The 16,370-nt window shown below is 47.1% G+C and overlaps 1 long non-coding RNA gene across 3 annotated transcripts in view; it reads right to left on the reverse strand.

Annotated features, from left to right (window-relative positions):
* Positions 1-16,370, reverse strand: part of LOC106149799 — a 66,799-nt gene that overhangs the window by 37,751 nt on the left and 12,678 nt on the right. For all 3 annotated transcript variants that reach the window (XR_001236201.1, XR_001236200.1, XR_001236199.1), the window contains exon 2: positions 10,412-10,540. This is a non-coding gene — a long non-coding RNA (uncharacterized LOC106149799). The remainder of the gene's footprint in view (positions 1-10,411; positions 10,541-16,370) is intronic.

The raw sequence follows: 16,370 nt of genomic DNA on the forward strand, positions 1-16,370 counted from the left end.
TTTTTTTTGTGGTTTTTCTCCGGTACCGGGAACCGAACTCACGACCTTGCGCTTGCCAGGCAGGCGCTTTTGCCACTGAGCTAAATCCCCAGCCCCTGCATCTCTTTTCCTGTTAAGGTCCCATCCTACAGGGCAGAAACCTCTGATGTATCTTGCCAGCCCCTGCAAGGCCCAGCAACGTATCTGGTGCTTTATGAAAGATTAATAAACACGATAGAATAAATAAATGATTAAACAATATATAGGAATCAATTACTTCTAGATATCTCCTCCCCCATCCCTCTCACTGACATTCTGCCCCATTCCTGTTGCCTTTGGGCAAAAGTCAGGACTGTTTGGTTTAGAAGGCTCTGGGGTCAAATTCTGTTGTGACCTTAACACCTGGAGCCAGGAGACCTTTGACCTAAACACTGCAGAGGGCTTTCTTCCCTCAGCAGCTCATCCAGGCACTCAGAGAGACTTTCTAAAACTAACACTCACTGCTGGATTTTACTATTTGTGAAGAGACACACTTCAGAAAGCATTGCTGTAAATTGACTTGTTTATAAAGTTGTAGTTTTTCAATCAGCAAAATCTATTCCTGTGTGTGTATCATTTTGTGATTTCCTGTTCCTTATCCTGTAGGGTTTCCAGGAACTCAACACTCTTCTACCACACAGAACTGGGGAGGAGGGTGCTGCTCACAAAGGCATGTCCCCCTGGGCCAGAGCCTCCTTAGGCTTAAACCTTCATAATCAATCCGTCAGAAAAGCATCCATTAAGCTCTGGTGTATTAGGCAGTACAAAATATAGATATAGATATAGATATAGATATAGATATAGATATAGATACACACAAACATAGTACTCTAAAAGCTCACAGCCTGAGACAATCTTCTACCTCATTTTTTTTTTTGCATGACATTTCTAAGATTATTAAAAAAGAAACTGGACAAAATACAGCAGACCATTTAATGAGAATTCTGGAGTTTTCTTTAGGTCAAATGTTAGTTGATTCTATTTCAGCAAAACTATGGCCAGAGAATTTTCCTTTTTTTCATTTATCCATTATGTAACTTTACTGAAGAATCTATTATGTACCAGGCAAGGAGAATATAGAAGAAACTCACTCCAGATCCTTGCTGGGGCTTATATTCAAGAAGGAGAACATAGGCAACGAGCTATAAATAAACAAGAAAATATACTAAGTCCCAGTGAGGACAATAAGATTGTGTGAAATGATGGACAGGGAACTAATGTTTTAAGAAAATCCTGTCACAATAGCAGACATTTCAGCGGAAACTTGAATGACAGGAAGAAAAACACAAAGATCGAAAGGAAAACACCCAGATACTTCTTTTAAAGCTTCACAACAACAAAGTCTGAGTTCTATTTAATATTATAGCCATTACTGTACCTGGAAGCCTTAGCTCTGGTAGCCACTCAGTGAAGACCAGATGTTTCTGATCTTTAGAATGGGATGGTTACCCCCAGGACCTACCTCCAGGGTCTCATTTTGCAAAACTCCCTGAACCAGTGTTCCCTACAGAACTATGTGCTTAGGAGTTCAATCATAGAGTCTTTCTCCCATCCTAAGGGTGTGAGTGTTCTAACCCTGACTCTCGTTTACATATTTTATTTTGGTATATTGTCCACCAAGCTCAAGACTCTGCTCAGTTTTCAGGTGCCACGTACTTTGGTACATTGGGAATAACAGCAGGAAAATCCTTCCATTCACTTCTGAACCACAGTAAAGGAAATGCATGAGCTCAGAGGAACCTGACCCACCTAGCACCTTGCCTCCTTTCCCACAGGGCTCTGCCTAAGCTGGATTTGGAGATCAGATTCTCTTAGTCGCATGAGGATGTCACATCCTCCACCACAGAAAGGTCCTTCTGTGACGATTTCCTCCCAGCTGCTACCTCAGTCCATTTCTGGGAACTGGCTCTTGATGCTGGAAATGAATAACTGACTCATGCATAGACTCAACACAGCCAAGGAAAGAGTCGGTGAACTTGAAGAGGGGTCAATGGGAATTAAACAGACTGAAACACAAAGGCAAAAAGGAGGTGAACATAACAAAACATGAAACAAAAATAGAGCAGAACATCCAGGAACTGTAAGACAAAGCCGGTGGTGGAAATGCAGTGGTTATGTCAAGTGCAAGGATCATAGGGTTCACACAGTCCCACCTACTTCCTTGTTGGACAGAGTTAACTTCAAATCCACCCTGAAAATCAGCTTTCAACCTTAATTTCTAAGACATACTCCTTGGCTAGCAAATTCTAGCCTAATATAGAGACAGTCTCAGTAGTAATGAAAATAATGTTCACATGGTATAATTTAGGGACCGTTAGTATAGGATTGCCAGACAAAATACAGAACACCCAGTTCAATTTGAATTTCAGATTTTTAGTGTAAGCTATGTCTTGTATAATATTTGAGACATGCTTATACTAAAAATGTGCTCACTCTTTTCCTGAAATTCAAATTGAATTGAGCATCTATAATTTTACTTGCTAAGTTTCTGTATTAAAATCCACCACACAACCCACTCCCGAGTATCTCCTTCTGACCACCCATGTTGCCTGTCCCGAACAAAGCCTTGTCGTGCCTTAGTTTATCAGATCTGCTACACATTACCCTTAGCCGCTTTAAGAAGCATGAGTTGCAAGACAGAGGGCTGACAGCAAGAGAATGGCTACAGAGGAAGGTTATTTTGAACTTGAGATGTGAGCACCCTCTTTCAGTATTGGCCCTGCTCCTTACATGTTGGGCCCTTACCAAAAAAAAAAAAAAAACACCCACTCAGCCTTCTAGTACATAAAATGGCAATGACAGTCCCCACCAGCCTCATCTTGTACTCTCAGATGATCTTTAGCACCGCTTTCAATGGGAACATAATTTGAAAACCAGATAAGAAAATACGTTCATCTGGTGATGGTATTATTGTTACTTACACAAAGAAACAGGAGTGAGCTACCACAGGCAGGGTGAGGGGCAAGGGAAGAGAAGGTCTCAGATGGCTTCGACCTGGTCTTTGCCAGGTATCCATCTGAACTGCCCGTTTTCTACCCCCTCCCCAGTTACATTTCATATCTAATGATTGGCCAGTAGCATTTATTTTTGGACTTTGCCATCGCCTTCATCCCAGGCACAACCAGGTTTCGTTATGTAACTGCTGTAGAGCTTGACCTGGTCTGCGCTTGTGAAGGAAACTGCCAAGCGGATCATGTATGGGAAGCAGCAGTGATTCGAGACCCTGTCCTCTGAGTCAGCCCGATGCCAGCTGGGTGAGGTAAGCCTCCACTGGAGCCACCATTCTCCTGCTGGCTCCCGGCCTCTCTCCGGCGGTGATGTGTACCCCACAGGCTTGGCTAGGGCATGAGTAACAGGGCAGGTTTGTTTCCTGTGGCTCCTGGCTGGAGAGTAGTGGCCTGGATTCCATACATCAGTAAGAGGACAGACAGTGAGCTGGCTCTGGTCTGGAATTAGTGCTCCCAATGCAGCTTTCCAGTGCCGCTTGGGCCAGCTCTCCAAACTTCAGACTCCAAATCATAGCCTCAGCTGCAGCATCTGAGAAGTCCTGTGGGCCTAAAGGACTTGTCTACAAAGCTGGACTCACCTCACTTGCTGCCACTCCCTCATCAATGTGAGAGACAGTCCCGAGGTCAAGGGGAAATAAGGCTTAGGTGTTGTCTCTATATCTAAAAAAGAAAAATATACATGAGCAGTAACAAGCCACCCTGGGTTCAGTCAGGGTCTCTCTAGCCCAGTGGCGGCAAATCTATGGCACAAGTGGTGCAGCAGGCTGTTTGTATCATTGAAAAGGTTCGCCATCCCTGCTCTAGATTATAAGGAGAGGGAATATGCAGTGGTGTAGCTGAAGAGGTTTGCACTAGACAACCACAGAACGCACTCACGGCACAGCAACATGGAGTAGGGATAGTGGGACAGGTTACTACAGCACGTCATGGAGAGGCCTGCCCTTGAACTTCAGGATCAGATGAAAGTACTAGCTGGGCCCAGAAGAAAAGCTCCTGAGAACACCCGGGATTCTCTGCACCATGAGGGTCAGCTAGAGCGCATGTGACTGCCTGCCTGCACAGCCAGCCTCCATGGAACAGCTTCAAACACAACAGGTCTTCTTAATGTCCAGCGCTGCTGACAGGAAATCAGTGGGCTTCCAACTCCTCCAGCCAGTGACAGGTGAGCTGTGCCCAGGCCTGTCAGCCCCATCCACTCATGTCCCAGGGCATCATCTTGCACTCCAGCCCTTCAGTGTCTGCCATCGCGCCCCTGGGTGCGTGAGGCTGGGAGCTACACAGAGTTAGCTGCGCTGTACTCTTAGCATGCACAGAATGCATTGGAATCAACAGCTCCAAAGTCCACTTGAGGTAGGTGAGGCTGGAGGGGCCCCTGTGGATCGGCATGGATGATTCCGAAGGAGAGCTGCTTCTGGGGTGTCCTTCTGAGCACTGTCACTCTGTCTGGCCCACAGCCTGCCTCTCCTTGCTCTCTCTGAAATGGCTTCTCCCTGCCCCAGATCTGAGCAGATCTGATTTCACTAGACTTGGAACCCTCTGAGCCCTTTCCTGCTGTGAACTGATTTATTTGGATGCATCTGTCAGAGTGTGACGGAAGGGTGTCTGGCCAGCCAGGAGCCCAGCTGTGGCAGATGCGGCCTTGCAAAGCAGGCTTACAGGGACTGTACCCACACTTCCCCTTAGTCCCCCCACCTCCTCTTGGAAATGGATTTGACAGGGGCTGAGGATACCTGCAGGACCCATGAGAACCAGGAAAGAGCACAGGGCCTGTTGGGAGCTGGGAGAGTATGAGGAGGCTGGCATGCTGGGGGCATGTGCCCGGGAACCAAGGCTAGACCTTACATGGCCACCAGTGAAATATGTGGGTGAGAGCAAATCAGTGAGCCTCTAAATCCCATCCTAGGAGTTGATTTTTAGCTCTGAGACTCTGGGATGAATTTCCCCCTACGTAGGACCAAGCAAAGTCTCCTTTCCTTCCCTTGAGTCACACAGCACTTGGTTCTTCTCTGGTAAAAACACTTGAACCCAGAACAGTCCCAGCACAGGGTATTATACAGTGGAACACTGGGGAATGGTTGACAACTAGCTCTCCAGGAAAAAAGTATATACACATAAAATAAATTTTTCTGATACAAGGGTTCATAACACACAACTTACAAATATTAATAAAATGGAAGATGTAACACTCTTTATGGTAAGTTCCACATGGCAAACTGATTTCACAGAATGCCTCTGTGGATTTTTGCCAAACTCTACAATCATAATTCTGCTGAGATTTGGTAAAGGGCTGTGTTTGACAATCAGGCTGCAAAATTAGCAAAACGTTTTGGGACTCATTTGGAGTGGTGGCTCCAGTACTCACGGAGCTGATCCTCATGCTGGCCAGATGGCACCTGAGGGCAGGGCCCAGGCTTATCTGCCGGCACTGTCAGCATTCATCACAGACTGACCAGTCTCCCATCGCTCTGAGCACTCAAGCCACTCCCCAGATTGAGTTCATTCTCCTTAATTCACCCAAAGAAGAAAGCCAAGCAAGCAGGAACTGATCAAGTAAGAACAGGTGTCCAAAACAAGCCAGTCCAAGAACTGTTGGCAGCAGGTGGCGGATAGCCAGGAAGACTCCTTAAGCAGAGTGAGTCAGAGATGAAGGGAATGGTGGCCCTGGAATGGGGAGAGCAGAGGTCAGGCAGGGCCTTCCCGGGGGTGCAGACAGCACAGGTAAAGGCACGGTCTGAAGGTGCCTGCCCCAGCACTGAGACACTCATACCTTCATCCTTCAAATGTTTGTGATCCACTGTGTACAAAGCAAGTTAAACAGTTCCCCTGCTCTGCCGATTAAATTCCACAAAGGAAGAGGGCCAATAAGCAGCAAACAAGAACTCCCAACAGAGAAGGATGCTAGAAGTAAACAGTGTTTACTTCAATAAAAGGAAGGAGTTGGTGCAGAACCTAATCCCTAGACATGTTAAACAGGTGTTTCTCAAACAAACGTGAGGCATGCTTAAACAAAGAAAAACCAGTGTTTCATGCAGGACCTCTCAAACCCATGGATATACTACTGGATGTTGTGACTTGCCAGTGGGGGCTAAATGGTTGCAATACTTGTCAAACTGGCTTTATGGATAGAAGGAAAGACAGTGAGTGGTTGGGGTCCTAGGTGAGGATCCAGAGGGCCTGACATCCAATGGGGTCATTCAAAATAAGGTCATTCCAGACACATAGCTGCTCTTGTGGGCTGAGCAGCTGCCTCCTGCACTATCCCAGGCCTCCTCGGTGGAAATGCAGGCCCCAGCCCCTGGAAGCCCTTCCCCTGCATAGGAGCTCATGCCATAATCTTTCTAGAAACAGAGGCCACCCCTGGGCTATGGAGCAATGATCCAGTCTTGGCAAATAGACAGGCCGCTCGCCCACTGGTTCTTGGCAAACTGCTAAGGAAGGACTGGAGCCTCCTGAGAGCTCATAATGGAATCAGTTCGCTTTCCCAGGGGGCTCTAAACTTTGTCCCATGGGCTGCTGGGATCCTCCAAAGTGGCTTACCAGACACCAATGAGGTCATGAGGAACTAAAGGCCTGGGGTTTCTGCCTCATCGCTGTCAGCAGAGGACCGTCTCCTCCACCAAGTCTCTTTACTGTAGGACTTGTCTGATATTTAAAAGAAAAGTACATTTCCACCATACCTCCTGCCCCCTCACACGTACAAACTGCCACCTCCTAAACTCTTCTCCCTTACTAAGTCTTCTGCCTTTCCCATACCTTTGGTAGATGCTCTTCCTCCTCCAGCCCTGAAGCGAGAGATGGAGGAGAAAACTGAGGCCCAGTGGTGCAGCAGGGGGCAGAGCAAGGGTGACATGAGAAGTCCTGCATCTGCCACTCCCTGTTCAGATGTGCCCTTCAACAACCACCCCGCTTCCCTCCTCGCAGCCCAAGCCCTCCGTTGTGTCAGTGTTTGCAAGTGGAACAATCCAATACAGGGCACATAATTCATAGGATTATTTTATAATAGTCACCCAAAGAGTACAAAAGAATGCAGGAAATCTGTCCACACTGAAGACCCAAAGAATCCAGCTGAGGGCCTGGATCCCACGGAAATGTCCTGCATGAGTCCAGCTGAAGACCTAGAGCCCATAACAATGCCCCCTACAAGTCCAACTGGAGGCTAAGAGCCCATGACAATATCTCCTGCAGGCCTCTTTCAAGGATCTGTTCTGGGAAAGCCCAAAGGTCAGTGATGGAAACTAGAAAGTCTGTGCCAGTGAGGTGAAGGATCTGTACCAGCAGCCTGAGGGATATGCACTGGAGACAGGAAGTGATGCTCAAGGTAAGGACCAGAGCTCCCCTGAAAGGTACTACAGCCATCCTCAGTGACAAGGAGATTCCAAGCTCCTCGACAATAAGAACAGCTGAGTTCATATCAGGAAAGCCAGAATGACAAGCTCCTCCAGGAGAACCAACAGCCCCCCTCCTTCTTCCTGTCCAGTATTTTTTATGCTGTTGGCAACAATCCTCAGGTGGGCCCTCCACACCCAGCAGCACACTGATTCAATTCAGCTGGGTGCTACCAGTTGCCCACTAGTTGTCAATGCACCACGCCCTCTCACCCCAGGGCTACTGCCAAGAGCTCATGTCACCCCTATTTTGGACCCCCTTTCTTCACTTCACCCAAGGCAAATTTGACCAATTTTTGAGCCAACCCTGAATGACAGCCAGTTCCCCAGGATTCCAGATCCCATCTACTGATGTTTCATGCCACACAGGCTGAGCCCGAGCGGCACATCTGGGAGGCACATCAGCAGACCTCCCTCACAGATGAGCTTTCATGGGCATGAGCCCTGATTCCTGCCATACCAGCCAGATGGGCTTAGAGTCCTGGCTCCCGCCAAGGACTTAAACAGTGAGAATGTTAAGCTCCCGAGCCTGTTTCCAGCTCTCTGCAATGTGAGGAGACCCTGCTCCTTTGCTTTACTTAACAATGCATTATAAAAACAAGCGAGGCAGTAGCCAGACGATGGGCAGAATCTTCAATACAGAGAATCAGCAGTAATTTGAAGTGACAGTCATCTTGCAGAGCCATTGAGTGATTCAAAGGCATGTTTGCTTTGCAGCAGATTCAGATAGTTTCCGTCCAAATTCCCCTTTCTTTCCCCCAGCACCTACCCATAAGACAGCTCAACCTTGACAAAGACCTTTACCACTATGATTTTTACAGAAGCCCTACATAGTCACCACATATCTTTCCTAGGAATTAAGTTGCTGGGGGATGACTAGAAAGGAGAGAGAGTCTAGCCAAGTAGCAGCGTTTTCTGGAGGCGAGATGGCAGTGGTGATGAGGCCTCCGTGTGGGGAAGGGGTCAACCCTGCCAGCAGGTCTGTTTCTGGCACCATCGACAGACCTCCCTGGAGTCAGCCAGTCCAGCCAGACTGATTAGACCAATTTGCTCTTTATCTGCATCCAGCAGATAAGGGTGCAGCCCCAGAGAGTGACAATGGGATGTGCCGGGGGACGGAGACCGAAGGAACACTGTCGTGGATGAAGAGGGAAAGGAAAGGCGCAGTTCTCCCAAGAGCCTGCTTGTGGGTTTGCAAGTGGTTTCCAGGCAAGATCAGGACACCGAGCTTCAGCAGTGGAGCATGAGGCTGTGGTCCTCCAGCTCCAGACCAGCATGGAGTTTACCTGGAGGGTCCCTCCAAACACTGGCCGCTAGACTCCTCCCCAAGTTCAGATTCACTGGGTTGGGGTGAAGCAAATCTGTAAATCTGAGTATCTGACAGGTTTCCAGGTGATGTGGGAGGAACAGCACCCCGCAGGCCCTGGGCAAAACTTACCACATGCAGCCACCTGAGCCCCATCTTTCAGCTTTTCCTCAGATCCCTCTTCCTCCTCCACTGCTCTTAGAAAACAAAGGGCCTAGAGTCTTTACACCCAAGAAAGCCCCCAGCAGGGAGAGGAGCAGTCACTTCTCTCCCCACAGCCCAGGACAGTGCAGGCTCTGTGATTCGGGACCTTCCTGCACACCGTCGTCCCCATTGGTAGAAGGAGGAAGTTGGAGTAATCTTCAGCAACCCCCGTCCCACATGAGAATTCCCTACTGCCACGGAAGGAAAGAAACGCCCATTTTACCGTGTGAGTTCACCTAAGCCCAGATCATTCACTCTACTACTGGGCACTATATTAAAGGGGTTTTTCTCCCTGGCACTAGGGATTCAACCCAGAGCCTTCACAGTGAGCTACATTTGCAGCCTTCTTTCATTTTTTATTCCTTTGAGACAAAGTTTCACTAAGTTGCTAATTGCCCAGGCTGGGCTCAGATATGGATCCTCCTGCCTCAGTCACCCACAGTGTTAGTACTACAGATGTGCACCCATTATTTTTAAACCCAAGCTCCCAAACCTTTAATTAACACACAGCAGAACCCCTAAATACCTGTCTAAAGACTGTACTAGTCGTCAGCTTTCCCCTTTCCACTTCTGTCTCCTTCTCTTTGCCTCTTCCTCAGATTTAAGATTTGAGCAGAATCTTAGTTCTGTGGATAAAGATGTTCGATCCATTTTTAACACAACTAGCCACCTTTCTCTGGGGGCCTCCAGTATGCCCCCAGAATAGAACCTTGCCCACAACCATCTCCCTCACAGGGCTTCCAGATGCTGCCCCTCTGACTAGTACTAGCTGCCCAGGCTGTACTGGAAGCCACCTGCTTCTTCAGTTCCAAGCTCAGCCTAAATCACACTGGGGAGCCCTAGCAAGCGGCCCACCTTTGCCTCTGACTTTCTAGCAGATTTCTGGCACATACACCAGCCTTGTGGAGCTCCAGGAATTTCCCTGAGGAGCGAGTGGCCCGTAGGCAGACATTCCTGTCTTTGCTGTCAAATGACAGCCTCCACCCAGCCCACTGTCCCTTTTATGCTCCTGCCATCTTACCTCCTCCATGAAACCTGAAAGGGAACTCAGAAAGTGGGTGTTTTGGTTACTTTTTCTTGTTGCTGAGAAAAAAATACCTGACGCCCAAAATTAAGGAAGGAAAGGTTTATTTAGCTCACAGTTTGTGGAGGCTTCAGTCCATACTCGGCTGGCCCCAAGGCAGTGTGGCACATGGCAGAAGGCAATGGTTCATGGCAGCCAGGAAGCAGCAAAAGCAGCAAGAGCAGAAAGGGAGGAGCGGCCAAGAGCAAGGCTCTTTCCCTTCATTACATTGTGTGCAAACTATCGCCCGAGGGCTGGTATAGCACTCACACCCATAATGCCAGCATTGGACCATGGATCAATCATAAACTCTAGAAGCCTGCCCCATGACTGCATGAGGATTTGGGGGGATATCCAGACAAACCATAACAGTGGGGTACAGTTCTGGGTCCAGTTCCCACAAAGTAAAAGATGGCAGGGTACCCACAGGCTATGTATTGTCACAGAGGTTGCTCTGTGGTCTTCTCTGTGTCTTGCAGGTGTCCTGCCAGAAACATGTGTTTCCCTTCTTTGATTGTCACCAACAACTCATGGCCAAAGGCATATCGTCTTAGTGCTGCAAATGAGAACAGAGAAGAAATCAAGAATAAGCATGTGCCCAAGGTCCCACTGCTAGTTTTAGTGCTAAGAACAGTGTCTGTGGTACCTTGGTTTAAACGCAGGGTACTGGTCTTTGCAGCCAGCTGGCCCCTGGTGATGCATGACTGATCAATTCCATGTGCACAGGTAATCACAACACAATGAGGAGGAGGCGTCTTAATGTCCCACAGGGACAATGACTGAGTTCTCCTCTGGCTGTAAATGGAGATGAGAAAACACCTTGTGTTCTTTAACACATGAGGCCATGGGTAACTTTCTGGTGTATTGGACCTGCAAGGCCTGTACAGGAAAACACCATGTTTCCCTGTGTTCCAAACATCTGTGGTCTATGACTCTGCTGCCCTTTCTCTGTGGGTGAGTCTGCCCAGTAAGATGTGTGGCCTTTCTGGCGTCTATGTGGTTTGCTAATGGGGGCAAGGTCTGAACTCCTGATGAAAATTAGATTCTTCAAATCCAAAAGCAGAACTGAGAGATCCACAGATAACAGTGTTTCTCCTTGGTAGTTCACAGGATGCTGGTATATGGCAAAGCTTTTACAGACCGAAAAACATTCTGGAAATTCCTAGTCTTGTGTGAGGAGACCAGTTCCCTTTTAGAGAGTAAAGCCTCTGTGAACTGCAGGAAGGTATCTGTGTCCTGAACCTATTAGCTGTGGCACAACTGTTAAGATGTGACCTTGTGGTATTCAAGGTCAGCACAGGTCCATTTGTTGAGGCCCAGAATTAACTTTTAAGACATTTTGAGTAAAAGCCTAAGAGATCATCTATTCTGGGAGTGACATACTACCAGGAGTGACATACTGGGAGTACATCCTCCTTATGTGCAGTCTTTGGACAAGGATATGATTATCACTTGTTATGTTTTTAAAGAATTGCTGGAGGAAAGAGAGAAAGAAGAAGGAAAGAGACAGAGCAAAAAGGAAGGGAAGGGGAGGGGAGGGGAGGAGAGGGGAGGAAAGGGAAACCATATGTAGTCCTGCAGCCTGGGGAGAAGCCTCGGCCTGGGGAGGCCCACTGAGCGCCAGGACTGTCTGGGCTCCGCAGAGCAGCAAGGAAACCCATGGAGTAGTAGGTGCGAGGGCACGGGCCTGAGGCTGCAGGACAGGATCCATGGGGCCAGGCTGGCCTGCTCAGTCCCCACCCTGTAGCCAGACACAGCCCTGAATGATACCCAGGAGGAGGCAGGGCGGCAGAAAGATACACAAAGGGATTGAAGAGGATTTTGTCCCCAAGCCGCATCAGCCATTTCCTGGAATCCCTGGGAGTGAGTTCTGAGAATCAGAAGGGGGGCAGGGGCAGCGCCTGGAGGGAGAGCAGGGCAGACGACTGGCAGAAGGCTGTGAGGTATGGGAGGGAGACAGGCCCCCTCTCAGGTCAGGCCAGGCTGGCAGGCTGGGTTCAGAGAGGCAGGAAGGCGTGCAGGGCTCTTCTCCCCGAGCCCGCAGTGCTTCTGCTCCCCAGAGGCAGCCCCATCTCCAGCAAAGCTCCCACCTCTCTCTCGACCCTCCTTCCTAGCACATCCCAAGCTTGAAAAGCCTTGGACATGGATGAGCTTCTCCCCAGCTGCCTGGCCCAAAAAGGCAGGAAACAATGGCCTTGCCAGGCTGCCTCCTGTCTGTCCGCTCCTACCTCCTCCTGGAGGCCCCTCCTGTCCTCAGCCCTTTCTTCTCTCCCCATTCTTCTGCTCCTACCCCTCCCCTCTGCATTCCTCAGTTCCCTGTGGGAGCTGTCTCCCTCCACCTTCCCTCACCCCTTCGGTGGTTCCACAGCCACAGCTCCCAGGAGAGGACAAATGTGGGTCTTCATCCTGAACTTCCCTCCATGTTCAGCAAGAGAAGTGTGGAGCTGAGAGCAACAAAGTGCACTTCATTACCAGGAAAGGTGCCGCAGCCCGTTTGCTCCACCTCACTCTAAGTCTCTTCCCACCAAGGGGACAGCCCATAAGGCCAGCCACCCCTCATGGGGGAGACCTCACATTTCCAAGATGCTACCCCACTGCACTTAATATTCCCTCTTCCGTTGCTCTCCCTATCACCCACCAGATCCAAGGAAAGAGGAGGACGGCTTACACCTGTAACACTGTGGTAGCTACAGGCATCGGCTGTTGAAATCACCAAGTTACAAAACAAGACAGGCAGCTTCACACACTAAAGCCCCAGACACTCTGAGAGAGGACCAGTGTCTTTTGACAGTGTAAGACAATGCCACAAAGATCACACTTCCCAAACCAACGTATTTGCTGATTAGACCATCCTGGAAAATCTGTTTATGTGTGGAGATCATACATATTGTTCCAGACTTGGCCCGGAAGATATGTGGAGTAGGGGTTCAGATAACATGTTTCCAATTGCTTGGGTGTTTATCTAAAGAGAAGAACACATGAGTGGAAAGACAAAGGGTCTGCAAAGTGAAAGGTTGGGAGCAGCTCTTCCTGCAGATCAATAGCAGCACTCCTCCTGACGTCTGACATTTTAATGTCAATGGTAGGTTTTCCTTAAAATAAACAAAGATGAATGCTCTTCCAAGAGGAGTTCCCCATCAGGGCATGGTCTCAGGATTGTCTAAGATTGGTTTAGGAAAGACAGGCCTCTTTGCCCAGGGCATGTTTTTATCTCACCCAACTTCTACCTGGTGTACCCAGTGACTGAATCATAAGTACATGACTTTTGCAAATGACATTATCATACAATACCCACACAGAAGCAAGGTATGAGGCTCCCTAAAGGCATCTATGACCTTAGGCTTGTCTCGTCCATTCTTGTAGCCAGCCTTCCAGCTTGAGAAGCACTGTCCACCTATCCAGCTAACAGTGCTGAGAAACTTACTTATTCTTCTTGACTATACTGATAGTTTCTTCCCTGGAGCTTCCAAAGCATCAGTCTGTCTCTTACAGCCTCTCTGAACAGTGCTCTGGCTTTTTAAATGCCCACATAGCAGAGAGCACTGAGGCTCTGTGCAGAAACCCCATACCCCTCTTGGAGGCTCTTTGCCACAGTGCTTGATGTGTTTTTCCTCTCATGGGCCTGGCATAGGTGACCTGTCTTGGGAAAGCTGCCTTTGAGATACTGGAACCACTTCCCCTGCACACAAGCAAAAAACCTGACCTGTCTGGGAGTTGAGGACCTCAAAGTGGGACACCTGGCTCCCTTGTTTCATAGAATATTTCACTCAAGATTGGTCCCAGGAGATAGAAACCATATCAGTTATTTTAATAGAGAGGATTTAATATAAAGAACTATTAACTCGGTTTTTAGAATAGAAGAAACAAACAGAATATGAAGATAACAAATAGGTGGCAACTATAAGCAGCTAACATCCTTAGTTTGAAGAATTATTAAGTTTTAACAGCTAAGAGGAAGACATAGAGAATTATACGCTCAGGAAATGTACTGCTGCTCTGCTGGGATTGCAAGAGGTAGGTGCAGAGCTGGGATTTATACCCCTGCAAAAGAGGAGCAATTGCTGATGGTATTTCTGAGGGAGAACCATGGGCCTGCTCTTACAAGTGTTGGAAAAACCACCAGCTGCTTCTGGGTGGAACTGTCAAAAAAAGTCATCAAGATAGAAGTTCTTGGGGCTGGGGATTTAGCTCTGCGGCACAGTGCCTGCCTGGCAAGTGCAACATCGTGAGTTAGATTCCCGGTACAGGAAAAAAAAGAAAAAAGAAAAAACATAGAGGTTCTTAGGATGGTGAAAAAACATAAATAATGGTCTGGTAAGTGATCTGATCAGGAACAGGATACATAAGGGGGAACAGACAGCAACAGAAAGGAGCATTACCCAAACCATACTAGGGGCTGGCTTCCAAAGATGGGATTAACTTGTTCACCTATAGAAACATTAGAACAATGTGACCCACAATGAATTCCAAGGGCAACTGGAAATTAACAGAAGACAGAGCCAAAACTGAAACTGAGATCCAATTCTACATGCTCATGTCCTTACGCTCATATTCAGGAACAGAGCTATTTCTCTTTCATATATGAGTTGGTTTATTCTGGGAGACAATAAAGGAGATGCCTACTAAAGACACTTTACCAGCTAGGACATTGAATATGGAAACTTCAGACCACCTTAAAGAGAGAGAACTCCAAGGGTTCTTCCCACCCATTGGCAGCCATTAGAAGATAAGAAAACAGAATCACAGTGGGCCCAAGTGATAAAATCATAGCAGGATTAGCCTTGGAACTGGAGTCATTCATTCTGTATTTACGGAGCATCTATTGTTCTGGCCACAGGTCTAAGTCCTGGGGAAGTGTCAGTGAATAAAAGTGTCTGGGAATTGGAAAATGTGAAATATAAGTTGCACTGTGGCAAGGAGGCTTTTGTCTACATCATTTCCCTCCAAAGTGCTCTCTTTATTGCATTGGAGTGGGGCTTCTTTTTTCACTTTATCTGCAGTTCTCATCGAGAAACAAAACACAATGAGTAGCTACAGTTAAAATGGGAAGTTTGTGGCAGTGACAGAACACAAAATGCATAGACACTTTGTTTCTTTCCATCCTCTGATGGCCACGATAAGACCATCTCAAACTTAGACATGCTGCTTTCTGTGATTGGTATATCCTAAGAACCTTTGTCCCGATGGTTTGGGTAGCTAAATCTATATCCACACTCCCCTTGGAAAGGTATCAGTTTCAGGCCTGAGTGACACAACAGCTCCCCCTGGTGTTCTGGAGGAATGACTTCTGTTAACAATGGTAGAGGTCTAGCCAGGATGAAAATCAGCAGCCTAGCAACTCTGCCATGACAATAACAAAAAGAACTTTTAAGAGATCTAGTGGAAAGCCTCAAAGAAAGTGGAGAAGTCCTAGTTTACCTTGAGGTCGAAAATTCTTAGGGTCTATTCTCCACATTTACAATGATACAAGGCCAATTTTTGTTGGTGACAGATACAAATGTCTTCTGAAGCAAGCAAGCCAAAAAAGAAGACAGATGAAATACTGGGGAAAAAAATGTGTCTGCATTTCATCCTTCACCTGAGTTCAAATAAAGAAATATGACTTATGCTCACAAATTAAGGTCTAATCTGAAAGTTGGACTATTCTAGTCTTTGTTTCTCCCAGTATTAGATGAATTCCTTGGATAAAAAGGGACAACGGAAAATAAAGACACTTAAATTCTATTGATCAATAAGTAACTTAAGCCTTTTCTTTATTGGAATTTCTTTAAAGCAGTTAATGTAACTTGAAATTCCAAAATTCTCACATTTATTGTCATCTTTTCCCATATAGTTATAAAACTTTGAACATGAATCACCTGATAACATATTCATTACAGAGATACACAAAAAACAAGGATGCATGATGTGTGGTAAATTCAGAACCTTTAAACACTGGATTAAGTATCCCCAAATTTGAGATTCTTTTAAAAGCATCTGTTACTCGCTGGGAATGAGTTCCAACACTTCCAGTGGATGCCTGAGATCAGGGATAGTACAGACTCCTTGGATATGTTGATAATCTTCCCTTTTCACTTCAAAGAAACACTTCATGGCTTCTCTTTGGCGTGTTGAATTGCCAGCATCACTATTTTGGCATTGTGGGGCCATTATTAAGAAAAATAAGAGTTCCTTGAATGCAAGAACTGTGATACTATGACAAAGATCTGATAACCCAGTCAACTACTAAGTGACTAATGGGGACCTGGTGGCATCTACAGTGTGGATATGTAGGACAAAAGGAGGATTCATGTCCCAGGCAGTGGGGAGAAAGAAAGTGTGAGATATCATCAATCTGCTCAGAAAAGCACACAATTTCTAACTTATGAATTGTTTATTTCTGGAAT

Source organism: Chinchilla lanigera, unplaced genomic scaffold (assembly GCF_000276665.1).
Source record: "Chinchilla lanigera isolate Chin_1 unplaced genomic scaffold, ChiLan1.0 scaffold00052, whole genome shotgun sequence".
NCBI lineage: Eukaryota > Metazoa > Chordata > Mammalia > Rodentia > Chinchillidae > Chinchilla > Chinchilla lanigera.